Genomic DNA, 25,719 nt, shown 5'->3' with positions numbered 1-25,719 from the left:
CAACATTTTTATTCCACCGTACATACCAACTTTTTCCCGGGATTTTTTGCCTTACCGAAGCGTTAAACGACATGCAATTCTGACGAATATTCTGCCTACTGTCAAACCATTGCAGAACACACCAGTTCTCGACTGATCACTGAAGTTAAGCTGCATCGGGCGTGGTCAGTACTTGCATGGGAGACCGGCTGAGAATACCACGTGCATTAGGCTCATCAACATTTTTATTCCACGGTACATACTAACTTTTTCCCGGGATTTTTTGCCTAGCCGAAGTACTAAATTACATCCAATTCCGACGAATATTCAGGCTACTGCCAAACAACAGCAGAATACACCAGTTCTCGTCCGATCACTGAAGTTAAGCTGCATCGGGCGTGGTTAGTACTTGCATGGGAGACCGGCTGGGAATACCACGTGCAGTAGGCTTATCAACATTTTGATTCCACATTACATACTAACTTTTTCCCATCATTTTTTGCCTAACCGAAGCATTAAATGACATCCAATTGCAACGAATATTCAGCCTACTGCCAAACCAATGCAGAATACACCAGTTCTCGTCCAATTACTGAAGTTAATCTGCATCGGGCATGGATTGTACTTGCATGGGAGACCGGCTAGGAATACCACGTGCTGTAGGCTTATCAACATTTTTATTCCTCTGTACATACCATCTTTTTCCCGGGATTTGTTGCCTAGCCGAAGTATTAAATTACATCCAATTCAGAGGAATATTCAGCCTAATACCAAACCATTGCAGAATACACAACATCCGATCACTGAAGTTAAGCTGCATCGGGCGTGGTTAGTACTTGCATGGGAGACCTGCTGGGAGTACCACGTGCAGTAGGCTTATCAACATTTTGATTCTACCGTATATACCAACTTTTTCCTGAGATTTTTTGCCTAGCCAAAGCGTTAAACGACATCCAATTCTGACGAATACTCAGCCTACTGCCAAACCATTGCAGAACACACCAGTTCTCGTCCGATCACTGAAATTAAGCTGCATCGGACGTGGTAAGTACTTGAATGGGAGACAGGCTGGGAATGCCATGTGCAATAGGCTCATCAGCATTTTTATTCCACATTAAATACATACTTTTTCCTATGATTTTTTGCCTAGCCGTAGCATTAAATGACATCCAATTCCGACGAATATTCAGCCTACTGCCAAACCATTGCAGAATACACCAGTTCTTGTCCGATCACTGAAGTTAAGCTGCATCGGACGTGGCTTGTACTTGCATGGGAGACCGGCTGGGAATACCACGTGCAGTATGTTTATGAACATTTTTATTGCAGAATACACCAGTTCTCGTCCGATCACTGAAGTTAAGCTGCATCGGGCGTGGTTAGTACTTGCATGGGAGACCGGCTGGGAATACCATGTGCAATAGGCTTCTCAACATTTTTATTCCACCGTACATACCAACTTTTTCCCGGGATTTTTTGCCTTACCGAAGCGTTAAACGACATGCAATTCTGACGAATATTCTGCCTACTGTCAAACCATTGCAGAACACACCAGTTCTCGACTGATCACTGAAGTTAAGCTGCATCGGGCGTGGTCAGTACTTGCATGGGAGACCGGCTGAGAATACCACGTGCATTATGCTCATCAACATTTTTATTCCACGGTACATACTAACTTTTTCCCGAGATTTTTTGCCTAGCCGAAGTACTAAATTACATCCAATTCCGACGAATATTCAGGCAACTGCCAAACAACAGCAGAATACACCAGTTCTCGTCCGATCACTGAAGTTAAGCTGCATCGGGCGTGGTTAGTACTTGCATGGGAGACCGGCTGGGAATACCACGTGCAGTAGGCTTATCAACATTTTGATTCCACATTACATACTAACTTTTTCCCATCATTTTTTGCCTAGACGAAGCATCAAATTACATACAATTTTGACAAATATTAGGCCTACGGCCAAACCATTGCAGAATACACCAGTTCTCGTCCGATCACTGAAGTTAAGCTGCATCGGGCGTGGTCAGTACTTGCATGGGAGACCGGCGGGGAATGCCACGTGCAGTAGGCTGATGAACATTTTTATTCCACCGTACATACTAACTTTTACCCATGATTTTTTGCCTAGCCGTAGCATTAAATGACATCCAATTCCGACGAATATTCAGCCTACAGCAAAACCATTGCAGATTACACCAGTTCTCGTCTGATCACAGAAGTTAAGCTGCATCGGGTTAAGCTGCATCGGGCGTGGTTAGTACTTGCATGGGAGACCGGCTGGGAATACCACTTGCAGTAGTCTCATCAACATTTTTATTCCACATTACATACTAACTTTTTCCCATCATTTTTTGCCTAGACGAAGCATTAAATTACATACAATTTTGACAAATATTTGGCCTACGGCCAAACCATTGCAGAATACACCAGTTCTCGTCCGATCACTGAAGTTAATCTGCATCGGGCGTGGTCAGTACTTGCATGGGAGACCGGCGGGGAATGCCACGTGCAGTAGGCTGATGAACATTTTTATTCCACCGTACATACTAACATTTTTCCATGATTTTTTGCCTAACCGAAGCATTAAATGACATCCAATTGCAACGAATATTCAGCCTACTGCCAAACCAATGCAGAATACACCAGTTCTCGTCCAATTACTGAAGTTAATCTGCATCGGGCATGGATTGTACTTGCATGGGAGACCGGCTAGGAATACCACGTGCTGTAGGCTTATCAACATTTTTATTCCTCCGTACATACCATCTTTTTCCCGGGATTTGTTGCCTAGCCGAAGTATTAAATTACATCCAATTCAGAGGAATATTCAGCCTACTACCAAACCATTGCAGAATACACAACTTCTTGTCCGATCACTGAAGTTAAGCTGCATCGGGCGTGGTTAGTACTTGCATGGGAGACCTGCTGGGAGTACCACGTGCAGTAGGCTTATCAACATTTTGATTCTACCGTATATACCAACTTTTTCCTGAGATTTTTTGCCTAGCCAAAGCGTTAAACGACATCCAATTCTGACGAATACTCAGCCTACTGCCAAACCATTGCAGAATACACCAGTTCTCGTCCGATCACTGAAGTTAAGCTGCATCGGGCGTGGTCAGTACTTGCATGGGAGACCGGCGGGGAATGCCACGTGCAGTAGGCTGATGAACATTTTTATTCCACCGTACATACTAACTTTTACCCATGATTTTTTGCCTAGCCGTAGCATTAAATGACATCCAATTCCGACGAATATTCAGCCTACAGCAAAACCATTGCAGATTACACCAGTTCTCGTCTGATCACAGAAGTTAAGCTGCATTGGGTTAAGCTGCATCGGGCGTGGTTAGTACTTGCATGGGAGACCGGCTGGGAATACCACTTGCAGTAGGCTCATCAACATTTTTATTCCACATTACATACTAACTTTTTCCCATCATTTTTTGCCTAGACGAAGCATTAAATTACATACAATTTTGACAAATATTTGGCCTACAGCCAAACCAATGCAGAATACACCAGTTCTCGTCCAATTACTGAAGTTAATCTGCATCGGGCATGGATTGTACTTGCATGGGAGACCGGCTAGGAATACCACGTGCTGTAGGCTTATCAACATTTTTATTCCTCCGTACATACCATCTTTTTCCCGGGATTTGTTGCCTAGCCGAAGTATTAAATTACATCCAATTCAGAGGAATATTCAGCCTACTACCAAACCATTGCAGAATACACAACTTCTTGTCCGATCACTGAAGTTAAGCTGCATCGGGCGTGGTTAGTACTTGCATGGGAGACCTGCTGGGAGTACCACGTGCAGTAGGCTTATCAACATTTTGATTCTACCGTATATACCAACTTTTTCCTGAGATTTTTTGCCTAGCCAAAGCGTTAAACGACATCCAATTCTGACGAATACTCAGCCTACTGCCAAACCATTGCAGAACACACCAGTTCTCGTCCGATCACTGAAATTAAGCTGCATCGGACGTGGTAAGTACTTGAATGGAAGACCGGCTGGGAATGCCATGTGCAGTAGGCTCATCAACATTTTTATTCCACATTAAATACATACTTTTTCCTATGAATTTTTGCCTAGCCGTAGCATTAAATGACATCCAATTCCGACGAATATTCAGCCTACTGCCAAACCATTGCAGAATACACCAGTTCTTGTCCGATCACTGAAGTTAAGCTGCATCGGACGTGGCTTGTACTTGCATGGGAGACCGGCTGGGAATACCACGTGCAGTATGTTTATGAACATTTTTATTGCAGAATACACCAGTTCTCGTCCGATCACTGAAGTTAAGCTGCATCGGGCGTGGTTAGTACTTGCATGGGAGACCGGCTGGGAATACCATGTGCAATAGGCTTCTCAACATTTTTATTCCACCGTACATACCATCTTTTTCCCGGGATTTTTTGCCTTACCGAAGCGTTAAACGACATGCAATTCTGACGAATATTCTGCCTACTGTCAAACCATTGCAGAACACACCAGTTCTCGACTGATCACTGAAGTTAAGCTAACCAGACGTGGTTAGTACTTGCTTGGGAGACCGGCTGAGAATATCACGTGCAGTAGGCTCATCAACATTTTTATTCAACATTACATACTAACTTTTTCCCATGATTTTTTGCCTAGCCGTAGCATTAAATGACATCCAATTCCGACGAATATTCAGCCTACTGCCACTACATTGCAGAATACACCAGTTCTCGTCCGATCACTGAAGTTAAGCTGCATCGGGCGTGGACAGTACTTGCATGAGAGACCAGCTGGGAATACCACGTGCAGTAGGCCCATCAACATTTTTATTCCACATTACATACTAACTTTTTCCTATGATTTTTTGCTTAGACGAAGCATTAAATGACATACAATTCGAACGAATATTCAGCCTACTGCCAAACCATTGTAGAATACACCAGTTCTTGTCTGATTGCTGAAGTTAAGCTGCATCGGGCGTGCTTAGTGCTTGCATGGGAGACCGGTTGGGAATACCATGAGCATTAGGCTCATCAACATTTTTATTCCACCGTACATTCTAACTTTTTCCCGGGATTTTTTGCCTAGCCGAAGTATTAAATTACAATAAATTCCGACGAATATTCAGCCTACTGACAAACCGTTGCAGAATACACCAGTTCTCCTCCGATCACTGAAGTTAAGCCCACTGGACGTGGTTAGTACTTGCATGGGAGACCGGCTGAGAATACTACATGCAGTAGGATCATCAACATTTTTATTCCACCGTACATACTAACTTTTTCGCGGGATTTTTTGCATAGCCGAAGCATAAACGACATCCAATTCCGACGAATATTCAGCCTACTGCCAACCCATTGCATAATTCACCAGTTCAAGTCCGATCACTGAAGTTAAGCTGCATCGGACGTGGTAAGTACTTGAATGGGAGACCGGCTGGGAATGCCATGTGCAGTAGGCTCATCAACATTTTTATTCCACATTACATACTTACTTTTTCCTATGATTTTTTGCCTAGCCGTAGCATTAAATGACATCCAATTCCAACGAATATTCAGCCTACTGCCAAACCATTGCAGAATACACCAGTTCTCGTCCGATCACTGAAGTTAAGCTGTATCGGGCGTGGTTAGTACTTGCATGGGAGACCGGCTGGGAATACCACGTGCAGTAGGCTCATCAACATTTTTATTCCACATTACATACTAACTTTTACCCATGATTTTTTGCCTAGCCGTAGCATTAAATGACATCCAATTCCGACGAATATTCAGCCTACTGCCAAACCAAGGCTGAATACAACAGTTCTCGTCCGATCACTGAAGTTAAGCTGCATCGGGCGTGGTTAGTACTTGCATGGGAGACCGGCTGGGAATACCACGTGCAGTAGGCTGATGAACATTTTTATTGCAGAATACACCAGTTCTCGTCCGATCACTGAAGTTAAGCTGCATCGGGCGTGGTTAGTACTTGCATGGGAGACTGGCTGGGAATACCACGTGCATTATGCTCATCAACATTTTTATTCCACCATACATACTAACTTTTTCCCGGGATTTTTTGCCTAGCCGAAGTATTAAATTACATCCAATTTCGACGAATATCCAGCCTACTGCCAAACCATTGCAGAATACACCAGTTCTCGTCCGACCACTGAAGTTAAGCTGCATCGGGCGTGGTTAGTACTTGCATGGGATTCCGGCTGGGAATACCATGTGCAGTAGGCTTATCAACATTTTTATTCCACCGTACATACCAACTTTTTCTCGCGATTGTTTGCCTTGCCGAAGCGTTAAACGACATGCAATTCTGACGAATATTCAGCCTACTGTCAAACCATTGCAGAACACACCAGTTCTTGTCCGATCACTGAAGTTAAGCTGTATCGGGTGTGGTTAGTACTTGCATGGGAGACCGGCTGGGAATACCACGTACAGTAGGCTCATCAACATTTTTATTCCACATTACATACTAACTTTTACCTATGATTTTTTGCCTAGCCGTAGCATTAAATGACATCCAATTCCGACGAATATTCAGCCTACTGCAAAACCATTGCACAATACGCCAGTTCTCGTCCGATCACTGAAGTTAATCTGCATCGGGCATGGTTAGTACTTGCATGGGAGACTGGCTGGGAATACCATCTGCAGTAGGCTTATCAACATTTTTATTCCACCGTACATACTAAATTTTTCCCGGGATTTGTTGCCTAGCCGAAGTATTAAATTACATCCAACTCCGACGAATATTCAGCCTACTGCCAAACCAATGCAGAATACACCAGTTCTCGTCCGATCACTGAAGTTAATCTGCATTGGGCATCTTTAGTACTTACATGGGAGACCGGCTGGGAATACCACGAGTAGTAGGCTTATCAACATTTTTATTCCACCGTACATACAATCTTTTTCCCGGGATTTGTTGCCTAGCCGAAGTATTAAATTACATCCAATTCCGACGAATATTCAGCCTACTGCCAAACCATTGTAGAATACGCCAGTTCTCGTCCGATCACAGAAGTTAAGGCGCATCGGGCGTGGTTAGTACTTGCACGGGAGACCGGCTGGGAAAACCACGTTCAGTCGGCTCATCAACATTTTTATTCCACATTACATACTAACTTTTTCCCAAGATTTTTTGCCTAGACGAAGCACTCAGCCTACTGCCAAACCGTTGCAGAATAAACCAGTTCTCGTACGAGCGCTGAAGTTAAGCTGCATCGGGCGTGGTTGCATGGGAGACCGGCCTGGAATACCATGTGCATTAGACTCATCAACATTTTTATTCCACCATACATACTAACTTTTTCCCGGGATTTTTTGCCTAGCCGAAGTATTAAATTACATCCAATTCCGACGACTATTCAGCTTACTGCCAAACCATTGCAGAATACAACAGTTCTCGTCTGATCACTGAAGTTAAGCTGCATCGGGCGTGGTTAGTACTTGCATGGGAGACCGGCTGGGAATACCACGTGCAGTAGGCTTATCAACATTTTTATTCCACCATACATACTATCTTTTTCCCGTGATTTTTTGCCTAGCCGAAGCATTAATTGAAATCCAATTTCGACAAATATTCAGCCTACTGCCAAACCATTGCAGAATACACCAGTTCTCGTCCGATCACTGAAGTTAAGCTCACCGGACATGGTTAGTACATGCATGGGATACCGGCTGGGAATACCACGTGCAGTAGGCTTATCAACATTTTGATTCCACATTGCATACTAAGATTTTCCAATGATTATTTTTCTAGCCGTAGCATTAAATGTCATCCAATTCCGACGATAATTCAGCCTACTGCCAAACCATTGCAGAATACACCAGTTCTCGTCTGATCACTGAAGTTAAGCTGCATCGGGTGTGGTTAGTACTTGCATGGGAGACCGGCTGGGAATACCACGTGCAGTAGGCTGACGAACATTTTGATTCTACCGTATATACCGACTTTTTCCCGGGATTTTTTGCCTAGCCAAAGCGTGAAACGACATTCAATTCTGACGAATATTCAGCCTACTGTCAAACCAATGCAGAATACACCAGTTCTCGTCTGATCACTAAAGTTAAGCTAACCGGACGTGGATGGTACTTGCTTGGGAGACCGGCTGAGAATATCACGTGTAGTAGGCTCATCAACATTTTTATTCCACATTACATACTAACTTTTTCCCATGATTTTTTGCCTAGCCGTAGCATTAAATGACATACAATTCGAACGAATATTCAGCCTACTGCCAAACAATTGCAGAATACACCAGTTCTTGTCCGATTGCTGAAGTTAAGCTGCATCGGGCGTGCTTAGTGCTTGCATGGGAGACCGGCTGGGAATACCATGTGCATTAGGCTCATCAACATTTTTATTCCACCGTACATTCTAACTTTTTCCCGGGATTTTTTGCCTAGCCGAAGTATTAAATTACATCAAATTCCGACGAATATTCAGCCTACTGACAAACCGTTGCAGAATACACCATTTCTCCTCCGATCACTGAAGTTAAGCCCACTGGACGTGGTTAGTACTTGCATGGGAGACCGGCTGGGAATACCACGTGCAGTAGGCTTATCAACATGTTTATTCCACCGTACATACCAACATTTTCCCGGGATTTTTGCCTAGCCGAAGCGTTAAACGACATCCAATTCTGACGAATACTCAGCCTACTGCCAAACCATTGCAGAACACACCAGTTCTCGTCCGATGACTGAAGTTAAGCTGCATCGGACGTGGTAAGTTCTTGAATGGGAGACCGGCTGGGAATGCCACGTGCAGTAGGCTCATCAACATTTTTATTCCACATTACATACTAACTTTTTCCTATGATTTTTTGCCTAGCCGTAGCATTAAATGACATCCAATTCCGACGAATATTCAGCCTACTGCCAAACCATTGCAGAATACACCTGTTCTCGTCCGATCACTGAAGTTAAGCTGCATCAGGCTTGGTTAGTACTTGCATGGGAGACCGGCTGGGAATACCACGTGCAGTAGGCTGATGAACATTTTTATTGCAGAATACACCAGTTCTCGTCCGATCACTGAAGTTAAGCCGCATAGGGTGTGGTTAGTTCTTGCACGGGAGACCGGCTGGGAATACCACGTGCAGTAGGCTCATCAACATTTTTATTCCACATTACATACCAACTTTTACCCATGATTTTTTGCCTAGCCGTAGCATTAAATGACATCCAATTCTGACGAATATTCAGCCTACTGCAAAACCATTGCAGAATACACCAGTTCTCGTCGGATCACTGAAGTTAAGCTGCATCGGGCGTAGTTCGTACTAGCATGGCAGACCGGTTGGGAATACCACGTGCATTAGGCTTATCAACATTTTTATTCCACCATACATACTATCTTTTTCCCGTGATTTTTTGCCTAGCCGAAGCATTAATTGAAATCCAATTTCGACAAATATTCAGCCTACTGCCAAACCATTGCAGAATACACCAGTTCTCGTCCGATCACTGAAGTTAAGCTGCATCGGGCGTGGTTCGTACTTGCATGGGAGACCGGCTGGGAATACCACGTGCAGTAGGCTGATGAACATTTTTATTGCAGAATACACCAGTTCTCGTCCGATCACTGAAGTTAAGCTGCATCGGGCGTGGTTAGTACTTGCATGGGAGACTGGCTGGGAATACCACGTGCATTATGCTCATCAACATTTTTATTCCACCATACATACTAACTTTTTCCCGGGATTTTTTGCCTAGCCGAAGTATTAAATTACATCCAATTTCGACGAATATCCAGCCTACTGCCAAACCATTGCAGAATACACCAGTTCTCGTCCGACCACTGAAGTTAAGCTGCATCGGGCGTGGTTAGTACTTGCATGGGAGACCGGCTGGGAATACCATGTGCAGTAGGCTTATCAACATTTTTATTCCACCGTACATACCAACTTTTTCTCGCGATTGTTTGCCTTGCCGAAGCGTTAAACGACATGCAATTCTGAGGAATATTCAGCCTACTGTCAAACCATTGCAGAACACACCAGTTCTTGTCCGATCACTGAAGTTAAGCTGTATCGGGCGTGGTTAGTACTTGCATGGGAGACCGGCTGGGAATACCATGTGCAGTAGGCTCATCAACAGTTTTATTCCACATTACATACTGACTTTTACCTATGATTTTTTGCCTAGCCGTAACATTAAATGACATCCAATTCCGACGAATATTCAGCCTACTGCAAAACCATTGCAGAATACACCAGTTCTCGTCCGATCTCTGATGTTAATCTGCATCGGGCATGGTTAGTACTTGCATGGGAGACTGGCTGGGAATACCATCTGCAGTAGGCTTATCAACATTTTTATTCCACCGTACATACTAAATTTTTCCCGGGATTTGTTGCCTAGCCGAAGTATTAAATTACATCCAACTCCGACGAATATTCAGCCTACTGCCAAACCAATGCAGAATACACCAGTTCTCGTCCGATCACTGAAGTTAATCTGCATTGGGCATCTTAAGTACTTACATGGGAGACCGGCTGGGAATACCACGAGTAGTAGGCTTATCAACATTTATATTCCACCGTACATACAATCTTTTTCCCGGGATTTGTTGCCTAGCCGAAGTATTAAATTACATCCAATTCCGACGAATATTCAGCCTACTGCCAAACCATTGTAGAATACGCCAGTTCTCGTCCGATCACAGAAGTTAAGGCGCATCGGGCGTGGTTAGTACTTGCACGGGAGTCCGGCTTGGAAAACCACGTTCAGTCGGCTCATCAACATTTTTATTCCACATTACATACTAACTTTTTCCCAAGATTTTTTGCCTAGACGAAGCATTAAATGACATACAATTCGGACGAATATTCAGCCTACAGCCAAACCATAGCAGAATACACCAGTTCTCGTCCGATCACTGAAGTTAAGCTGCATCGGGCGTGGTTAGTACTTGCACGGGAGACCGGCTGGGAAAACCACGTTCAGTCGGCTCATCAACATTTTTAATCCACATTACATACTAACTTTTTCCCATGATTTTTTGCCTAGACGAAGCATTAAATGACATACAATTCGGACGAATATTCAGCCTACAGCCAAACCATTGCAGAATACACCAGTTCTCGTCTGATCACTGAAGATAAGCTGCATTGGGCGTGGTTAGTACTTGCATGGGAGACCGGCTGGGAATACCACTTGCAGTAGGCTTATCAGCATTTTTATTCCACCGTACATACCAACATTTTCAAGGGATTTTTTGCCTAGCCGAAGCGTTAAACAACATCCAATTCTGACGAATACTCAGCCTACTGCCAAACCATTGCAGAACACACCAGTTCTTATCTGATCACTAAAGTTAAGCAGCATCGGACGTGGTAAGTACTTGAATGGGAGACCGGCTGGGAATGCCATGTGCAGTAGGCTCATCAACATTTTTATTCCACATTACATACTTACTTTTTCCTATGATTTTTTGCCTAGCCGTAGCATTAAATGACATCCAATTCCGACGAATATTCAGCCTACTGCCAAACCTTTGCAGATTACATCAGTTCTCGTCCGATCACTGAAGTTAAGCTGCATCGGGCGTGGTTTGTACTTGCATGGGAGACTGGCTGGGAATACCACGTGCTGTAGGCTTATGAACATTTTTATTGCAGAATACACCAGTTCTCGTCCGATCATTGAAGTTAAGCTGCATCGGGCGTGGTTAGTACTTGCATGGGAGACCGGCTGGGAATACCATGTGCAATAGGCTTCTCAACATTTTTATTCCACCGTACATACCAACTTTTTCCCGGGATTTTTTGCCTTACCGAAGCGTTAAACGACATGCAATTCTGACGAATATTCAGGCTACTGTCAAACCATTGCAGAACACACCAGTTCTTGTCCGATCACTGAAGTTAAGCTGTATCGGGCGTGGTTAGTACTTGCATGGGAGACCGGCTGGGAATACCATGTGCAGTAGGCTCATCAACAGTTTTATTCCACATTACATACTAACTTTTACCTATGATTTTTTGCCTAGCCGTAGCATTAAATGACATCCAATTCCGACGAATATTCAGCCTACTGCAAAACCATTGCAGAATACACCAGTTCTCGTCCGATCACTGATGTTAATCTGCATCGGGCATGGTTAGTACTTGCATGGGAGACTGGCTGGGAATACCATCTGCAGTAGGCTTATCAACATTTTTATTCCACCGTACATACTAAATTTTTCCCGGGATTTGTTGCCTAGCCGAAGTATTAAATTACATCCAACTCCGACGAATATTCAGCCTACTGCCAAACCAATGCAGAATACACCAGTTCTCGTCCGATCACTGAAGTTAATCTGCATTGGGCATCTTTAGTACTTACATGGGAGACCGGCTGGGAATACCACGAGTAGTAGGCTTATCAACATTTTTATTCCACCGTACATACAATCTTTTTCCCGGGATTTGTTGCCTAGCCGAAGTATTAAATTACATCCAATTCCGACGAATATTCAGCCTACTGCCAAACCATTGTAGAATACGCCAGTTCTCGTCCGATCACAGAAGTTAAGGCGCATCGGGCGTGGTTAGTACTTGCACGGGAGTCTGGCTTGGAAAACCACGTTCAGTCGGCTCATCAACATTTTTATTCCACATTACATACTAACTTTTTCCCAAGATTTTTTGCCTAGACGAAGCATTAAATGACATACAATTCGGACGAATATTCAGCCTACAGCCAAACCATAGCAGAGTACACCAGTTCTCGTCCGATCACTGAAGTTAAGCTGCATCGGGCGTGGTTAGTACTTGCATGGGAGACTGGCTGGGAAAACCACGTGCATTAGGCTCATCAACATTTTTATTCCACCGTACATACTATCTTTTTTCCCCATGATATTTTGCCTAGCCGAAGCATTAATTGAAATCCAATTCTAACAAATATTCAGCCTACTTCCAAACCATTGCAGAATACACCAGTTCTCGTCCGATCAATGAAGTTAAGGCGCATCGGGCTTGGTTAGTTCTTGCACGGGAGACCGGCTGGGAAAACCACGTTTAGTCGGCTCATCAACATTTTTATTCCACATTACATACTAACTTTTTCCCATGATTTTTTGCCTAGACGAAGCATTAAATGACATACAATTCGGACGAATATTCAGCCTACAGCCAAACCATTGCAGAATACACCAGTTCTCGTCTGATCACTGAAGATAAGCTGCATTGGGCGTGGTTAGTACTTGCATGGGAGACCGGCTGGGAATACCACTTGCAGTAGGCTTATCAGCATTTTTATTCCACCGTACATACCAACATTTTCACGGGATTTTTTGCCTAGCCGAAGCGTTAAACAACATCCAATTCTGACGAATACTCAGCCTACTGCCAAACCATTGCAGAACACACCAGTTCTTATCTGATCACTAAAGTTAAGCAGCATCGGACGTGGTAAGTACTTGAATGGGTGACCGGCTGGGAATGCCATGTGCAGTAGGCTCATCAACATTTTTATTCCACATTACATACTTACTTTTTCCTATGATTTTTTGCCTAGCCGTAGCATTAAATGACATCCAATTCCGACGAATATTCAGCCTACTGCCAAACCTTTGCAGATTACATCAGTTCTCGTCCGATCACTGAAGTTAAGCTGCATCGGGCGTGGTTTGTACTTGCATGGGAGACTGGCTGGGAATACCACGTGCTGTAGGCTTATGAGCATTTTTATTGCAGAATACACCAGTTCTCGTCCGATCATTGAAGTTAAGCTGCATCGGGCGTGGTTAGTACTTGCATGGGAGACCGGCTGGGAATACCATGTGCAATAGGCTTCTCAACATTTTTATTCCACCGTACATACCAACTTTTTCCCGGGATTTTTTGCCTTACCGAAGCGTTAAACGACATGCAATTCTGACGAATATTCAGGCTACTGTCAAACCATTGCAGAACACACCAGTTCTTGTCCGATCACTGAAGTTAAGCTGTATCGGTCGTGGTTAGTACTTGCATGGGAGACCGGCTGGGAATACCACGTGCAGTAGGCTCATCAACATTTTTATTCCACATTACATACTAACTTTTACCCATGATTGTTTGCCTAGCCGTAGCATTAAATGACATCCAATTCCGACGAATATTCAGACTACTGCAAAACCATTGCAGAATACACCAGTTCTCGTTGGATCACTGAAGTTAAGCTGCATCGGGCGTGGGTAGTACTAGCATGGGAGACCGGCTGGGAATACCACATGCAGTAGGCTCATCAACATTTTTATTCCACATTACATACTAACTTTTACCTATGATTTTTTTGCCTAGCCGTAGCATTAAATGACATCCAATTCCGACGAATATTCAGCCTACTGCAAAACCATTGCAGAATACACAAGTTCTCGTCCGATCACTGAAGTTAATCTGCATCGGGCATGGTTAGTACTTGCATGGGAGACTGGCTGGGAATACCATCTGCAGTAGGCTTATCAACATTTTTATTCCACCGTACATACTAAATTTTTCCCGGGATTTGTTGCCTAGCCGAAGTATTAAATTACATCCAACTCCGACGAATATTCAGCCTACTGCCAAACCAATGCAGAATACACCAGTTCTCGTCCGATCACTGAAGAGAATCTGCATTGGGCATGGTTAGTACTTACATGGGAGACCGGCTGGGAATACCACGAGTAGTAGGCTTATCAACATTTTTATTCCACCATACATACAATCTTTTTCCCGGGATTTGTTGCCTAGCCGAAGTATTAAATTACATCCAATTCCGACGAATATTCAGCCTACTGCCAAACCATTGTAGAATACGCCAGTTCTCGTCCGATCACAGAAGTTAAGGCGCATCGGGCGTGGTTAGTACTTGCACGGGAGATCGGCTGGGAAAACCACGTTCAGTCGGCTCATCAACATTTTTATTCCACATTACATACTAACTTTTTCCCAAGATTTTTTGCCTAGACGAAGCATTAAATGACATACAATTCGGACGAATAATCAGCCTACAGCCAAACCATTGCAGAATACACCAGTTCTTGTCCGATCACTGAAGTTAAGCTGCATCGGGCGTGGTTAGTACTTGCCTGGGAGACTGGCTGCGAATACCACGTGCATTAGGCTCATCAACATTTTTATTCCACCGTACATACTATCTTTTTTCCCCATGATATTTTGCCTAGCCGAAGCATTAATTGAAATCCAATTCTGACAAATATTCAGCCTACTGCCAAACCATTGCAGAATACACCAGTTCTCGTCCGATCAATGAAGTTAAGGCGCATCGGGCGTGGTTAGTTATTGCACGGGAGACCGGCTGGGAAAACCACGTTCAGTCGGCTCATCAACATTTTTATTCCACATTACATACTAACTTTTTCCCATGAATTTTTGCCTAGACGAAGCATTAAATGACATACAATTCGGACGAATATTCAGCCTACAGCCAAACCATTGCAGAATACACCAGTTCTCGTCCGATCACTGAAGTTAAGCTGCATTGGGCGTGGTTAGTACTTGCATGGGAGTCCGGCTGGGAATACCACTTGCAGTAGGCTTATCAACATTTTTATTCCACCGTACATACTAACATTTTCACGGTATTTTTGCCTAGCCGAAGCGTTAAACGACATCCAATTCTGACGAATACTCAGCCTACTGCCAAACCATTGCAGAACACACCAGTTCTCGTCCTATCACTGAAGTTAAGCTGCATCGGACATGGTAAGTTCTTGAATGGGAGACCGGCTGGGAATGCCACGTGCAGTAGGCTCATTAACATTTTTATTCCACATTACATACTAACTTTTTCCTATGATTTGTTGCCTAGCCGTAGCATTAAATGACATCCAATTCCGACGAATATTCAGCCTACTGCCAAACCATTGCAGAATACACCTGTTCTCGTCCGATCACTGAAGTTAAGCTGCAACAGGCTTGGTTAGTACTTGCATGGGAGACCGGCTGGGAATACCACGTGCAGTAGGCTGATGAACATTTGTATTGCAGAATACACCAGTTCTCGTCCGATCACTGAAGTTAAGCCGCATAGGGCGTGGTTAGTTCTTGCACGGGAGACCGGCTGGGAATACCACGTGCAGTAGGCTCATCAACATTTTTATTCCACATTACATACTAACTTTTACCCATGATTTTTTGCCTAGCCGTAGCATTAAATGACATCCAATTCTGACGAATATTCAGCCTACTGCAAAACCATTGCAGAATACACCAGTTCTCGTCGGATCACTGAAGTTAAGCTGCACCGGGCGTAGTTAGTTCTTGCACGGGAGACCGGCTGGGAATACCACGTGCAGTAGGCTCATCAACATTTTTATTCCACATTACATACTAACTTTTACCCATGATTTTTTGCCTAGCCGTAGCATTAAATGACATCCAATTCTGACGAATATTCAGCCTACTGCCAAACCTTTGCAGATTACATCAGTTCTCGTCCGATCACTGAAGTTAAGCTGCATCGGGCGTGGTTTGTACTTGCATGGGAGACTGGCTGGGAATACCACGTGCTGTAGGCTTATGAGCATTTTTATTGCAGAATACACCAGTTCTCGTCCGATCATTGAAGTTAAGCTGCATCGGGCGTGGTTAGTACTTGCATGGGAGACCGGCTGGGAATACCATGTGCAATAGGCTTCTCAACATTTTTATTCCACCGTACATACCAACTTTTTCCCGGGATTTTTTGCCTTACCGAAGCGTTAAACGACATGCAATTCTGACGAATATTCAGGCTACTGTCAAACCATTGCAGAACACACCAGTTCTTGTCCGATCACTGAAGTTAAGCTGTATCGGTCGTGGTTAGTACTTGCATGGGAGACCGGCTGGGAATACCACGTGCAGTAGGCTCATCAACATTTTTATTCCACATTACATACTAACTTTTACCCATGATTGTTTGCCTAGCCGTAGCATTAAATGACATCCAATTCCGACGAATATTCAGACTACTGCAAAACCATTGCAGAATACACCAGTTCTCGTTGGATCACTGAAGTTAAGCTGCATCGGGCGTGGGTAGTACTAGCATGGGAGACCGGCTGGGAATACCACATGCAGTAGGCTCATCAACATTTTTATTCCACATTACATACTAACTTTTACCTATGATTTTTTTGCCTAGCCGTAGCATTAAATGACATCCAATTCCGACGAATATTCAGCCTACTGCAAAACCATTGCAGAATACACAAGTTCTCGTCCGATCACTGAAGTTAATCTGCATCGGGCATGGTTAGTACTTGCATGGGAGACTGGCTGGGAATACCATCTGCAGTAGGCTTATCAACATTTTTATTCCACCGTACATACTAAATTTTTCCCGGGATTTGTTGCCTAGCCGAAGTATTAAATTACATCCAACTCCGACGAATATTCAGCCTACTGCCAAACCAATGCAGAATACACCAGTTCTCGTCCGATCACTGAAGAGAATCTGCATTGGGCATGGTTAGTACTTACATGGGAGACCGGCTGGGAATACCACGAGTAGTAGGCTTATCAACATTTTTATTCCACCATACATACAATCTTTTTCCCGGGATTTGTTGCCTAGCCGAAGTATTAAATTACATCCAATTCCGACGAATATTCAGCCTACTGCCAAACCATTGTAGAATACGCCAGTTCTCGTCCGATCACAGAAGTTAAGGCGCATCGGGCGTGGTTAGTACTTGCACGGGAGATCGGCTGGGAAAACCACGTTCAGTCGGCTCATCAACATTTTTATTCCACATTACATACTAACTTTTTCCCAAGATTTTTTGCCTAGACGAAGCATTAAATGACATACAATTCGGACGAATAATCAGCCTACAGCCAAACCATTGCAGAATACACCAGTTCTTGTCCGATCACTGAAGTTAAGCTGCATCGGGCGTGGTTAGTACTTGCCTGGGAGACTGGCTGCGAATACCACGTGCATTAGGCTCATCAACATTTTTATTCCACCGTACATACTATCTTTTTTCCCCATGATATTTTGCCTAGCCGAAGCATTAATTGAAATCCAATTCTGACAAATATTCAGCCTACTGCCAAACCATTGCAGAATACACCAGTTCTCGTCCGATCAATGAAGTTAAGGCGCATCGGGCGTGGTTAGTTATTGCACGGGAGACCGGCTGGGAAAACCACGTTCAGTCGGCTCATCAACATTTTTATTCCACATTACATACTAACTTTTTCCCATGAATTTTTGCCTAGACGAAGCATTAAATGACATACAATTCGGACGAATATTCAGCCTACAGCCAAACCATTGCAGAATACACCAGTTCTCGTCCGATCACTGAAGTTAAGCTGCATTGGGCGTGGTTAGTACTTGCATGGGAGTCCGGCTGGGAATACCACTTGCAGTAGGCTTATCAACATTTTTATTCCACCGTACATACTAACATTTTCACGGTATTTTTGCCTAGCCGAAGCGTTAAACGACATCCAATTCTGACGAATACTCAGCCTACTGCCAAACCATTGCAGAACACACCAGTTCTCGTCCTATCACTGAAGTTAAGCTGCATCGGACATGGTAAGTTCTTGAATGGGAGACCGGCTGGGAATGCCACGTGCAGTAGGCTCATTAACATTTTTATTCCACATTACATACTAACTTTTTCCTATGATTTGTTGCCTAGCCGTAGCATTAAATGACATCCAATTCCGACGAATATTCAGCCTACTGCCAAACCATTGCAGAATACACCTGTTCTCGTCCGATCACTGAAGTTAAGCTGCATCAGGCTTGGTTAGTACTTGCATGGGAGACCGGCTGGGAATACCACGTGCAGTAGGCTGATGAACATTTGTATTGCAGAATACACCAGTTCTCGTCCGATCACTGAAGTTAAGCCGCATAGGGCGTGGTTAGTTCTTGCACGGGAGACCGGCTGGGAATACCACGTGCAGTAGGCTCATCAACATTTTTATTCCACATTACATACTAACTTTTACCCATGATTTTTTGCCTAGCCGTAGCATTAAATGACATCCAATTCTGACGAATATTCAGCCTACTGCAAAACCATTGCAGAATACACCAGTTCTCGTCGGATCACTGAAGTTAAGCTGCACCGGGCGTAGTTAGTACTAGCATGGGAGACCGGTTGGGAATACCACGTGCATTAGGCTCATCAACATTTTTATTCCACCGTACATACTAACTTTTTCCCGGAATTTTTTGCCTAGCCGAAGTATTAAATTACAGCCAATTCCGACGAATATCCAGCCTACTGGCAAACCATTGCAGAATACACCAGTTCTCGTCCGATCACTGAAGTTAAGCTGCATCGGGCGTGGTTAGTACTTGCATGGGAGACCGGCTGGGAATTCCACGTGCAGTAGGCTTTTCAACATTTTTATTCCACCATACATACTATCTTTTTCCCGTGATTTTTTGCCTAGCCGAAGCATTAATTGAAATCCAATTTCGACAAATATTCAGCCTACTGCCAAACCATTGCAGAATACACCAGTTCTCGTCCGATCACTGAAGTTAAGCTCACCGGACATGGTTAGTACATGCATGGGATAACGGCTGGGAATACCACGTGCAGTAGGCTTATCAACATTTTGATTCCACATTGCATACTAAGATTTTCCCATGATTATTTGTCTAGCCGTAGCATTAAATGTCATCCAATTCCGACGATAATTCAGCCTACTGCCAAACCATTGCAGAATACACCAGTTCTCGTCCGATCACTGAAGTTAAGCTGCATCGGGTGTGGTTAGTACTTGCATGGGAGACCGGCTGGGAATACCTCGTGCAGTAGGCTGATGAACATTTTTATTCCACCATACTTACTAACTTATTTCCATGATTTTTTGACTAACCGAAGCATTAAATGACATCCAATTGCGACGAATATTCAGCCTACTGCCAAACCAATGCAGAATACACCAGTTCTCGTCCGATCACTAATGTTAAGCCGCATTGGGCATGGTTAGGACTTGCACGGGATTCCGGCCTGGAATACCATGTGCATTAGGCTCATCAACATTTTTATTCCACCATACATACTAACTTTTTCCCGGGATTTTTTGCCTCGCCGAAGTATTAAATTACATCCAATGCCGACGAATATACAGCCTACTGCCAAACCAATGCAGAATACATAAGTTCTCGTCCGATCACTGAAGTTAAGCTAACCGGACGTGGTTGGTACTTGCTTGGGAGACCGGCTGAGAATATCACGTGCAGCAGGCTCATCAACATTTTGATTCTACCGTATATACCAACTTTTTCCCAGGATTTTTTGCCTAGACAAAGCGTTAAACGACATCCAATTCTGACGAATATTCAGCCTACTGCCAAACCAATGCAGAATACACCAGTTCTCATCTGATCACTAAAGTTAAGCTAACCGGACGTGGTTGGTACTTGCTTGGGAGACCGGCTAAGAATATCACGTGCAGTAGGCTCATCAACATTTTTATTCCACATTACATACTAACTTTTTCCCATGATTTTTTGCCTAGCCGTAGCATTAAATGACATGCAATTCCGACGAATATTCAGCCTACTGCCACTACATTGCAGAATACACCAGTTCTCGTCCGATCACTGAAGTTAAGCTGCATCGGGCGTGGACAGTACTTGCATGAGAGACCGTCTGGGAATACCACGTGCAGTAGGCCCATCAACATATTTATTCCACATTACATACTAACTTTTTCCTATGATTTTTTGCCTAGACGAAGCATTAAATGACATACAATTCGAACGAATATTCAGCCTACTGCCAAACCATTGCAGAATACACCAGTTCTCCTCCGATCACAGAAGTTAAGCCCACTGGACGTGGTTAGTACTTGCATGGGAGACTGGCTGAGAATACTACATGCAGTAGGATCATCAACATTTTTATTCCACCGTACATACTAATTTTTTCGCGGGATTTTTTGCATAGCCGAAGCATAAACGACATCCAATTCCGACGAATATTCAGCCTACTGCCAACCCATTGCATAATTCACCAGTTCAAGTCCGATCACTGAAGTTAAGCTGCATCGGGCGTGGTTAGTACTTGCATGGGAGACCGGCTGGGAATAACACGTGCAGTAGGCTCATCAACATTTTCATTCCACATTACATACTAACTTTTTCCAATGATTGTTTGCCTAGACGAAGCATTAAATGACATACAATTCGGACGAATATTCAGCCTACTGCCAAACCATTGCAGAATACACCAGTTCTCGTCCGATCACTGAAGTTAAGCTGCATCTGGCGTGGTTAGTACTTGCATGGGAGACCGGCTGGGAATACCACTTGCAGTAGGCTTATCAACAATTTTATTCCACCGTACATACCAACATTTTCACGGGATTTTTGCCTAGCCAAAGCGTTAAACGACATCCAATTCTGACGAATACTCAGCCTACTGCCACACCATTGCAGAACACACCAGTTCTCGTCCGATCACTGAAGTTAAGCTGCATCGGATGTGGTAAGTACTTGAATGGGAGACCGGCTGGGAATGCCATGTGCAGTAGGCTCATCAACATTTTTATTCCACATTACATACTTTCTTTTTCCTATGATTTTTTGCCTAGCCGTAGCATTAAATGACATCCAATTCCGACGATTATTCAGCCTACTGCCAAACCATTGCAGAATTCACCAGTTCTCGTCCGATCACTGAAGTTAAGCTGTATCGGGCGTGGTTAGTACTTACATGGGAGACCGGCTGGGAATACCACGTGCAGTAGGCTCATCAACATTTTTATTCCACATTACATACTAACTTTTACCCATGATTTTTTGCCTAGCCGTAGCATTAAATGACATCCAATTCCGACGAATATTCAGCCTACAGCAAAACCATTGCAGAATTCACCAGTTCTTGTTGGATCACTGAAGTTAAGCTGCATCGGGCGTGGTTAGTACTAGCATGGGAGACCGGCTGGGAATACCACGTTCAGTAGGGTCATCAACATTTTTATTCCACATTACATACTAACTTTTTCCTATGATTTTTTGCCTAGCCGTAGCAATAAATGACATCAAATTCCGACGAATATTCAGCCTACTGCCAAACCAAGGCTGAATACAACAGTTCTCATCCGATCACAGAAGTTAAGCTGCATCGGTCGTGGTTAGTACTTGCATGGGAGACCAGCTGGGAATACCACGTGCAGTAGGCTGATGAACATTTTTATTGCAGAATACACCAGTTCTCGTCCGATCACTGAAGTTAAGCTGCATCGGGCGTGGATAGTACTTGCATGGGAGACTGGCTGGGATTACCACGTGCATTATGCTCATCAACATTTTTATTCCACCATACATACTAACTTTTTCCCGGGATTTTTTGCCTAGCCGAAGTATTAAATTACATCCAATTCCGACGAATATCCAGCCTACTGCCAAACCATTGCAGAATACACCAGTTCTCATCCGATCACTGAAGTTAAGCTGCGTCGGGCGTGGTTAGTACTTACATGGGAGACCGGCTGGGAATACCACGTGCATTATGCTCATCAACATTTTTATTCCACCGTACATACCAACTTTTTCTCGCGATTGTTTGCCTTGCCGAAGCGTTAAACGACATGCAATTCTGACGAATATTCAGCCTACTGACAAACCATTGCAGAACACACCAGTTCTTGTCCGATCACTGAAGTTAAGCTGTATCGGGCGTGGTTAGTACTTACATGGGAGACCGGCTGGGAATACCACGTGCAGTAGGCTCATCAACATTTTTATTCCACATTACATACTAACTTTTACCTATGATTTTTTGCCTAGCCGTAGCATTAAATGACATCCAATTCCGACGAATATTCAGCCTACTGCAAAACCATTGCAGAATACACCAGTTCTCGTCCGATCACTGAAGTTAAGTTGCATCGGGCGTGGTTAGTACTTGCATGGGAGACCGGCTGGGAATACCACGTGCAGTAGGCTGATGAACATTTTTATTGCAGAATACACCAGTTCTCGTCCGATCACTAGAGTTAAGCTGCATTGGGCGTGGATAGTACTTGCATGGGAGACTGGCTGGGAATACCACGTGCATTATGCTCATCAACATTTTTATTCCACCATACATACTAACTTTTTCCCGGGATTTTTTGCCTAGCCGAAGTATTAAATTACATCCAATTCCGACGATTATCCAGCCTACTGCCAAACCATTGCAGAATACACCAGTTCTCATCCGATCACTGAAGTTAAGCTGCGTCGGGCGTGGTTAGTACTTGCATGGGAGACCGGCTGGGAATACCACATGCATTATGCTCATCAACATTTTTATTCCACCGTACATACCAAATTTTTCTCGCGATTGTTTGCCTTGCCGAAGCGTTAAACGACATGCAATTCTGACGAATATTCAGCCTACTGTCAAACCATTGCAGAACACACCAGTTCTTGTCCGATCACTGAAGTTAAGCTGTATCGGGCGTGGTTAGTACTTGCATGGGAGACCGGCTGGGAATACCACGTGCAGTAGGCTCATCAACCTTTTTATTCCACATTACATACTAAATTTACCTATGATTTGTTGCCTAGCCGTAGCATTAAATGACATCCAATTCCGACGAATATTCAGCCTACTGCAAAACCATTGCAGAATACACCAGTTCTCGTCCGATCACTGAAGTTAATCTGCATCGGGCATGGTTAGTACTTGCATGGGAGACTGGCTGGGAATACCATCTGCAGTAGGCTTGTCAACATTTTTATTCCACCGTACATACTAACATTTTCCCGGGATTTGTTGCCTAGCCGAAGTATTAAATTACATCCAACTCCGACGAATATTCAGCCTACTGCCAAACCAATGCAGAATACACCAGTTCTCGTCCGATCACTGAAGTTAATCTGCATTGGGCATGGTTAGTACTTACATGGGAGACAGGCTGGGAATACCACGAGTAGTTGGCTTATCAACATTTTTATTCCACCATACATACAATCATTTTCCCGGGATTTGTTGCCTAGCCGAAGTATTAAATTACATCCAATTCTGACGAATATTCAGCCTACTGCCAAACCATTGTAGAATACGCCAGTTCTCGTCCGATCACAGAAGTTAAGCTGCATCGGGCGTGGTTAGTACTTGCACGGGAGACCGGCTGGGAAAACCACGTTCAGTCGGCTCATCAACATTTTTATTCCACATTACATACTAACTTTTTCCCAAGATTTTTTGCCTAGACGAAGCATTAAATGACATACAATTCGGACGAATATTCAGCCTACAGCTAAACCATTGCAGAATACACCAGTTCTCGTCCGATCACTGAAGTTAAGCTGCATCGGGCGTGGTTTGTACTTGCATGGGAGACTGGCTGGGAATACCACGTGCATTAGGCTCATCAACATTTTTATTCCACCGTGCATACTATCTTTTTCCCCGTGATATTTTGCCTAGCCGAAGCATTAATTGAAATCCAATTCTGACAAATATTCAGCCTACTGCCAAACCATTGCAGAATACACCAGTTCTCGTCCGATCACTGAAGTTAAGCTGCATCGGGCGTGGTTAGTACTTGCATGGGAGTCTGGCTGGGAATACCACGTGTATTATGCTCATCAACATTTTTATTCCACCGTACATACTAACTTTTTCCCGGGATTTTTTGCCTAGCCGAAGTATTAAATTACATCCCATTCCGACGAATATCCAGCCTACTGCCAAACCATTGCAGAATACACCAGTTCTCGTCCGATCACTGAAGTTAAGCTGCATCGGGCGTGGTTAGTACTTGCATGGGAGACCGGCTGGGAATACCACGTGCATTAGGCTCATCAACATTTTTATTCCACCGTACATACTAACGTTTTCCCGGGATTTTTTGCCTAGCCGAAGTATTAAATTACATCCAATTCCGACGAATATTCAGCCTACTGCCAAACCATTGCTGAATACACCAGTTCTCGTCCGATCTCTGAAGTTAATCTGCATCGGGCGTGGTTAATACTTGCATGGGAGACCGCCTGGGAATACCACTTGTAGTAGGCTTATCAACATTTTTATTCCACCGTACATGCCAAATTATTCCCGGGATTGTTTGCCTAGCCGAAGCGTTAAACGACATGCAATTCTGACGAATATTCAGCCTACTTTCAAACCATTGCAGAACACACCAGTTCTCGTCCGATCACTGAAGTTAAGCTGCATCGGGCGTGGTTAGTACTTGCATGGGAGACCGGCTGGGAATACCACATGCATTAGGCTCATCAACATTTTTATTCCACCGTACATACTATCTTTTTCCCTTGATTATTTGCCTAGCCGAAACATTAATTGAAATCCAATTCGGACGAATATTCAGCCTACTGCCCAACCATTGCAGAATACACCAGTTCACGTCCGATCTATGAAGTTAAGCTGCATCGGGCGTGGTTAGTACTTGCATGGGAGACCTGCTGAGAAGACCACGTGCAGTAGGCTCATCAACATTTTTATTCCACATTACATACTAACTTTTACCCATGATTTTTTGCCTAGCCGTAGCAGTAAACGACATCCAATTCCGACGTATATTCAGCATACTGCCAAACCATTGCAGAATACACCAGTTCTCGTCCGATCACTGAAGTTAAGCTGAATCGGGCGTCGTTAGTACTTGCATGGGAGACAGGCTGGGAATACCACGTGCAGTATGCTTATCAACATTGTTATTCCACCGTACATACCAAATTTTTCCCGGGATTTTTTGCCTAGCCAAAGCGTTAAACCACAGACAATTCTGACGAATATTCAGCCTACTTTCAAACCATTGCAGAACACACAAGTT

The 25,719-nt window shown here is 43.9% G+C and overlaps 89 pseudogenes; all 89 read left to right on the top strand.

Moving 5' to 3' along the window:
• The first annotated feature begins 93 nt into the window (after window positions 1–93).
• Window positions 94–213, top strand: LOC146727775 (5S ribosomal RNA; annotated as a pseudogene).
• A 96-nt stretch (window positions 214–309) lies between these two features.
• On the top strand, window positions 310–429 carry LOC146727774 (5S ribosomal RNA; annotated as a pseudogene).
• A 96-nt stretch (window positions 430–525) lies between these two features.
• On the top strand, window positions 526–645 carry LOC146727773 (5S ribosomal RNA; annotated as a pseudogene).
• A 307-nt stretch (window positions 646–952) lies between these two features.
• LOC146727772 (5S ribosomal RNA) lies at window positions 953–1,072 on the top strand (annotated as a pseudogene).
• A 96-nt stretch (window positions 1,073–1,168) lies between these two features.
• On the top strand, window positions 1,169–1,288 carry LOC146727771 (5S ribosomal RNA; annotated as a pseudogene).
• Window positions 1,289–1,502: 214 nt separating this feature from the next.
• LOC146727770 (5S ribosomal RNA) lies at window positions 1,503–1,622 on the top strand (annotated as a pseudogene).
• Window positions 1,623–1,718: 96 nt separating this feature from the next.
• Window positions 1,719–1,838, top strand: LOC146727769 (5S ribosomal RNA; annotated as a pseudogene).
• A 96-nt stretch (window positions 1,839–1,934) lies between these two features.
• On the top strand, window positions 1,935–2,054 carry LOC146727768 (5S ribosomal RNA; annotated as a pseudogene).
• A 327-nt stretch (window positions 2,055–2,381) lies between these two features.
• LOC146727767 (5S ribosomal RNA) lies at window positions 2,382–2,501 on the top strand (annotated as a pseudogene).
• A 96-nt stretch (window positions 2,502–2,597) lies between these two features.
• On the top strand, window positions 2,598–2,717 carry LOC146727766 (5S ribosomal RNA; annotated as a pseudogene).
• Window positions 2,718–2,813: 96 nt separating this feature from the next.
• On the top strand, window positions 2,814–2,933 carry LOC146727765 (5S ribosomal RNA; annotated as a pseudogene).
• Window positions 2,934–3,029: 96 nt separating this feature from the next.
• On the top strand, window positions 3,030–3,149 carry LOC146727764 (5S ribosomal RNA; annotated as a pseudogene).
• A 327-nt stretch (window positions 3,150–3,476) lies between these two features.
• LOC146727763 (5S ribosomal RNA) lies at window positions 3,477–3,596 on the top strand (annotated as a pseudogene).
• Window positions 3,597–3,692: 96 nt separating this feature from the next.
• Window positions 3,693–3,812, top strand: LOC146727762 (5S ribosomal RNA; annotated as a pseudogene).
• A 96-nt stretch (window positions 3,813–3,908) lies between these two features.
• On the top strand, window positions 3,909–4,028 carry LOC146727761 (5S ribosomal RNA; annotated as a pseudogene).
• Window positions 4,029–4,124: 96 nt separating this feature from the next.
• Window positions 4,125–4,244, top strand: LOC146727760 (5S ribosomal RNA; annotated as a pseudogene).
• Window positions 4,245–4,673: 429 nt separating this feature from the next.
• Window positions 4,674–4,793, top strand: LOC146727759 (5S ribosomal RNA; annotated as a pseudogene).
• Window positions 4,794–5,319: 526 nt separating this feature from the next.
• LOC146727758 (5S ribosomal RNA) lies at window positions 5,320–5,439 on the top strand (annotated as a pseudogene).
• A 96-nt stretch (window positions 5,440–5,535) lies between these two features.
• LOC146727757 (5S ribosomal RNA) lies at window positions 5,536–5,655 on the top strand (annotated as a pseudogene).
• A 96-nt stretch (window positions 5,656–5,751) lies between these two features.
• On the top strand, window positions 5,752–5,871 carry LOC146727756 (5S ribosomal RNA; annotated as a pseudogene).
• Window positions 5,872–6,085: 214 nt separating this feature from the next.
• Window positions 6,086–6,205, top strand: LOC146727755 (5S ribosomal RNA; annotated as a pseudogene).
• Window positions 6,206–6,301: 96 nt separating this feature from the next.
• LOC146727754 (5S ribosomal RNA) lies at window positions 6,302–6,421 on the top strand (annotated as a pseudogene).
• A 96-nt stretch (window positions 6,422–6,517) lies between these two features.
• Window positions 6,518–6,637, top strand: LOC146727753 (5S ribosomal RNA; annotated as a pseudogene).
• A 96-nt stretch (window positions 6,638–6,733) lies between these two features.
• Window positions 6,734–6,853, top strand: LOC146727752 (5S ribosomal RNA; annotated as a pseudogene).
• A 494-nt stretch (window positions 6,854–7,347) lies between these two features.
• LOC146727751 (5S ribosomal RNA) lies at window positions 7,348–7,467 on the top strand (annotated as a pseudogene).
• Window positions 7,468–7,563: 96 nt separating this feature from the next.
• On the top strand, window positions 7,564–7,682 carry LOC146727750 (5S ribosomal RNA; annotated as a pseudogene).
• A 96-nt stretch (window positions 7,683–7,778) lies between these two features.
• LOC146727749 (5S ribosomal RNA) lies at window positions 7,779–7,898 on the top strand (annotated as a pseudogene).
• Window positions 7,899–8,639: 741 nt separating this feature from the next.
• LOC146727748 (5S ribosomal RNA) lies at window positions 8,640–8,759 on the top strand (annotated as a pseudogene).
• A 96-nt stretch (window positions 8,760–8,855) lies between these two features.
• Window positions 8,856–8,975, top strand: LOC146727747 (5S ribosomal RNA; annotated as a pseudogene).
• Window positions 8,976–9,189: 214 nt separating this feature from the next.
• Window positions 9,190–9,309, top strand: LOC146727746 (5S ribosomal RNA; annotated as a pseudogene).
• A 96-nt stretch (window positions 9,310–9,405) lies between these two features.
• Window positions 9,406–9,525, top strand: LOC146727745 (5S ribosomal RNA; annotated as a pseudogene).
• Window positions 9,526–9,739: 214 nt separating this feature from the next.
• On the top strand, window positions 9,740–9,859 carry LOC146727744 (5S ribosomal RNA; annotated as a pseudogene).
• A 96-nt stretch (window positions 9,860–9,955) lies between these two features.
• LOC146727743 (5S ribosomal RNA) lies at window positions 9,956–10,075 on the top strand (annotated as a pseudogene).
• Window positions 10,076–10,171: 96 nt separating this feature from the next.
• Window positions 10,172–10,291, top strand: LOC146727742 (5S ribosomal RNA; annotated as a pseudogene).
• Window positions 10,292–10,387: 96 nt separating this feature from the next.
• On the top strand, window positions 10,388–10,507 carry LOC146727741 (5S ribosomal RNA; annotated as a pseudogene).
• A 312-nt stretch (window positions 10,508–10,819) lies between these two features.
• On the top strand, window positions 10,820–10,939 carry LOC146727740 (5S ribosomal RNA; annotated as a pseudogene).
• Window positions 10,940–11,035: 96 nt separating this feature from the next.
• On the top strand, window positions 11,036–11,155 carry LOC146727739 (5S ribosomal RNA; annotated as a pseudogene).
• A 96-nt stretch (window positions 11,156–11,251) lies between these two features.
• On the top strand, window positions 11,252–11,371 carry LOC146727738 (5S ribosomal RNA; annotated as a pseudogene).
• Window positions 11,372–11,467: 96 nt separating this feature from the next.
• Window positions 11,468–11,587, top strand: LOC146727737 (5S ribosomal RNA; annotated as a pseudogene).
• A 214-nt stretch (window positions 11,588–11,801) lies between these two features.
• LOC146727736 (5S ribosomal RNA) lies at window positions 11,802–11,921 on the top strand (annotated as a pseudogene).
• Window positions 11,922–12,017: 96 nt separating this feature from the next.
• On the top strand, window positions 12,018–12,137 carry LOC146727735 (5S ribosomal RNA; annotated as a pseudogene).
• Window positions 12,138–12,233: 96 nt separating this feature from the next.
• Window positions 12,234–12,353, top strand: LOC146727734 (5S ribosomal RNA; annotated as a pseudogene).
• A 312-nt stretch (window positions 12,354–12,665) lies between these two features.
• On the top strand, window positions 12,666–12,785 carry LOC146727733 (5S ribosomal RNA; annotated as a pseudogene).
• A 314-nt stretch (window positions 12,786–13,099) lies between these two features.
• On the top strand, window positions 13,100–13,219 carry LOC146727732 (5S ribosomal RNA; annotated as a pseudogene).
• Window positions 13,220–13,315: 96 nt separating this feature from the next.
• Window positions 13,316–13,435, top strand: LOC146727731 (5S ribosomal RNA; annotated as a pseudogene).
• A 96-nt stretch (window positions 13,436–13,531) lies between these two features.
• Window positions 13,532–13,651, top strand: LOC146727730 (5S ribosomal RNA; annotated as a pseudogene).
• A 214-nt stretch (window positions 13,652–13,865) lies between these two features.
• Window positions 13,866–13,985, top strand: LOC146727729 (5S ribosomal RNA; annotated as a pseudogene).
• Window positions 13,986–14,081: 96 nt separating this feature from the next.
• On the top strand, window positions 14,082–14,201 carry LOC146727728 (5S ribosomal RNA; annotated as a pseudogene).
• Window positions 14,202–14,298: 97 nt separating this feature from the next.
• LOC146727727 (5S ribosomal RNA) lies at window positions 14,299–14,418 on the top strand (annotated as a pseudogene).
• Window positions 14,419–14,514: 96 nt separating this feature from the next.
• On the top strand, window positions 14,515–14,634 carry LOC146727726 (5S ribosomal RNA; annotated as a pseudogene).
• A 312-nt stretch (window positions 14,635–14,946) lies between these two features.
• LOC146727725 (5S ribosomal RNA) lies at window positions 14,947–15,066 on the top strand (annotated as a pseudogene).
• A 314-nt stretch (window positions 15,067–15,380) lies between these two features.
• Window positions 15,381–15,500, top strand: LOC146727724 (5S ribosomal RNA; annotated as a pseudogene).
• A 95-nt stretch (window positions 15,501–15,595) lies between these two features.
• On the top strand, window positions 15,596–15,715 carry LOC146727723 (5S ribosomal RNA; annotated as a pseudogene).
• A 96-nt stretch (window positions 15,716–15,811) lies between these two features.
• On the top strand, window positions 15,812–15,931 carry LOC146727722 (5S ribosomal RNA; annotated as a pseudogene).
• A 214-nt stretch (window positions 15,932–16,145) lies between these two features.
• Window positions 16,146–16,265, top strand: LOC146727721 (5S ribosomal RNA; annotated as a pseudogene).
• Window positions 16,266–16,361: 96 nt separating this feature from the next.
• Window positions 16,362–16,481, top strand: LOC146727720 (5S ribosomal RNA; annotated as a pseudogene).
• A 214-nt stretch (window positions 16,482–16,695) lies between these two features.
• LOC146727719 (5S ribosomal RNA) lies at window positions 16,696–16,815 on the top strand (annotated as a pseudogene).
• Window positions 16,816–16,911: 96 nt separating this feature from the next.
• LOC146727718 (5S ribosomal RNA) lies at window positions 16,912–17,031 on the top strand (annotated as a pseudogene).
• A 97-nt stretch (window positions 17,032–17,128) lies between these two features.
• Window positions 17,129–17,248, top strand: LOC146727717 (5S ribosomal RNA; annotated as a pseudogene).
• A 96-nt stretch (window positions 17,249–17,344) lies between these two features.
• LOC146727716 (5S ribosomal RNA) lies at window positions 17,345–17,464 on the top strand (annotated as a pseudogene).
• A 312-nt stretch (window positions 17,465–17,776) lies between these two features.
• Window positions 17,777–17,896, top strand: LOC146727715 (5S ribosomal RNA; annotated as a pseudogene).
• Window positions 17,897–18,210: 314 nt separating this feature from the next.
• Window positions 18,211–18,330, top strand: LOC146727714 (5S ribosomal RNA; annotated as a pseudogene).
• Window positions 18,331–18,425: 95 nt separating this feature from the next.
• On the top strand, window positions 18,426–18,545 carry LOC146727713 (5S ribosomal RNA; annotated as a pseudogene).
• A 96-nt stretch (window positions 18,546–18,641) lies between these two features.
• Window positions 18,642–18,761, top strand: LOC146727712 (5S ribosomal RNA; annotated as a pseudogene).
• A 214-nt stretch (window positions 18,762–18,975) lies between these two features.
• On the top strand, window positions 18,976–19,095 carry LOC146727711 (5S ribosomal RNA; annotated as a pseudogene).
• A 96-nt stretch (window positions 19,096–19,191) lies between these two features.
• LOC146727710 (5S ribosomal RNA) lies at window positions 19,192–19,311 on the top strand (annotated as a pseudogene).
• Window positions 19,312–19,622: 311 nt separating this feature from the next.
• LOC146727709 (5S ribosomal RNA) lies at window positions 19,623–19,742 on the top strand (annotated as a pseudogene).
• Window positions 19,743–20,484: 742 nt separating this feature from the next.
• LOC146727708 (5S ribosomal RNA) lies at window positions 20,485–20,604 on the top strand (annotated as a pseudogene).
• A 310-nt stretch (window positions 20,605–20,914) lies between these two features.
• On the top strand, window positions 20,915–21,034 carry LOC146727707 (5S ribosomal RNA; annotated as a pseudogene).
• A 96-nt stretch (window positions 21,035–21,130) lies between these two features.
• Window positions 21,131–21,250, top strand: LOC146727706 (5S ribosomal RNA; annotated as a pseudogene).
• Window positions 21,251–21,345: 95 nt separating this feature from the next.
• LOC146727705 (5S ribosomal RNA) lies at window positions 21,346–21,465 on the top strand (annotated as a pseudogene).
• A 96-nt stretch (window positions 21,466–21,561) lies between these two features.
• Window positions 21,562–21,681, top strand: LOC146727704 (5S ribosomal RNA; annotated as a pseudogene).
• Window positions 21,682–21,777: 96 nt separating this feature from the next.
• On the top strand, window positions 21,778–21,897 carry LOC146727703 (5S ribosomal RNA; annotated as a pseudogene).
• Window positions 21,898–21,993: 96 nt separating this feature from the next.
• On the top strand, window positions 21,994–22,113 carry LOC146727702 (5S ribosomal RNA; annotated as a pseudogene).
• A 214-nt stretch (window positions 22,114–22,327) lies between these two features.
• Window positions 22,328–22,447, top strand: LOC146727701 (5S ribosomal RNA; annotated as a pseudogene).
• A 96-nt stretch (window positions 22,448–22,543) lies between these two features.
• LOC146727700 (5S ribosomal RNA) lies at window positions 22,544–22,663 on the top strand (annotated as a pseudogene).
• A 96-nt stretch (window positions 22,664–22,759) lies between these two features.
• LOC146727699 (5S ribosomal RNA) lies at window positions 22,760–22,879 on the top strand (annotated as a pseudogene).
• Window positions 22,880–23,093: 214 nt separating this feature from the next.
• On the top strand, window positions 23,094–23,213 carry LOC146727698 (5S ribosomal RNA; annotated as a pseudogene).
• Window positions 23,214–23,309: 96 nt separating this feature from the next.
• LOC146727697 (5S ribosomal RNA) lies at window positions 23,310–23,429 on the top strand (annotated as a pseudogene).
• Window positions 23,430–23,524: 95 nt separating this feature from the next.
• LOC146727696 (5S ribosomal RNA) lies at window positions 23,525–23,644 on the top strand (annotated as a pseudogene).
• Window positions 23,645–23,740: 96 nt separating this feature from the next.
• On the top strand, window positions 23,741–23,860 carry LOC146727695 (5S ribosomal RNA; annotated as a pseudogene).
• Window positions 23,861–23,956: 96 nt separating this feature from the next.
• Window positions 23,957–24,076, top strand: LOC146727694 (5S ribosomal RNA; annotated as a pseudogene).
• A 96-nt stretch (window positions 24,077–24,172) lies between these two features.
• LOC146727693 (5S ribosomal RNA) lies at window positions 24,173–24,292 on the top strand (annotated as a pseudogene).
• A 97-nt stretch (window positions 24,293–24,389) lies between these two features.
• Window positions 24,390–24,509, top strand: LOC146727692 (5S ribosomal RNA; annotated as a pseudogene).
• Window positions 24,510–24,605: 96 nt separating this feature from the next.
• LOC146727691 (5S ribosomal RNA) lies at window positions 24,606–24,725 on the top strand (annotated as a pseudogene).
• A 96-nt stretch (window positions 24,726–24,821) lies between these two features.
• Window positions 24,822–24,941, top strand: LOC146727690 (5S ribosomal RNA; annotated as a pseudogene).
• Window positions 24,942–25,037: 96 nt separating this feature from the next.
• On the top strand, window positions 25,038–25,157 carry LOC146727689 (5S ribosomal RNA; annotated as a pseudogene).
• Window positions 25,158–25,253: 96 nt separating this feature from the next.
• On the top strand, window positions 25,254–25,373 carry LOC146727688 (5S ribosomal RNA; annotated as a pseudogene).
• Window positions 25,374–25,469: 96 nt separating this feature from the next.
• LOC146727687 (5S ribosomal RNA) lies at window positions 25,470–25,589 on the top strand (annotated as a pseudogene).
• Window positions 25,590–25,719: the final 130 nt, after the last annotated feature.

The sequence above is a fragment of the Saccoglossus kowalevskii genome, unplaced genomic scaffold (genome assembly GCF_978046115.1).
Source record: "Saccoglossus kowalevskii unplaced genomic scaffold, keSacKowa6.1 SCAFFOLD_24, whole genome shotgun sequence".
Lineage (NCBI taxonomy): Eukaryota > Metazoa > Hemichordata > Enteropneusta > Harrimaniidae > Saccoglossus > Saccoglossus kowalevskii.
Note: the sequence above shows the minus strand (reverse complement) of the source record. Positions and strands in the feature narration are given on the sequence as shown.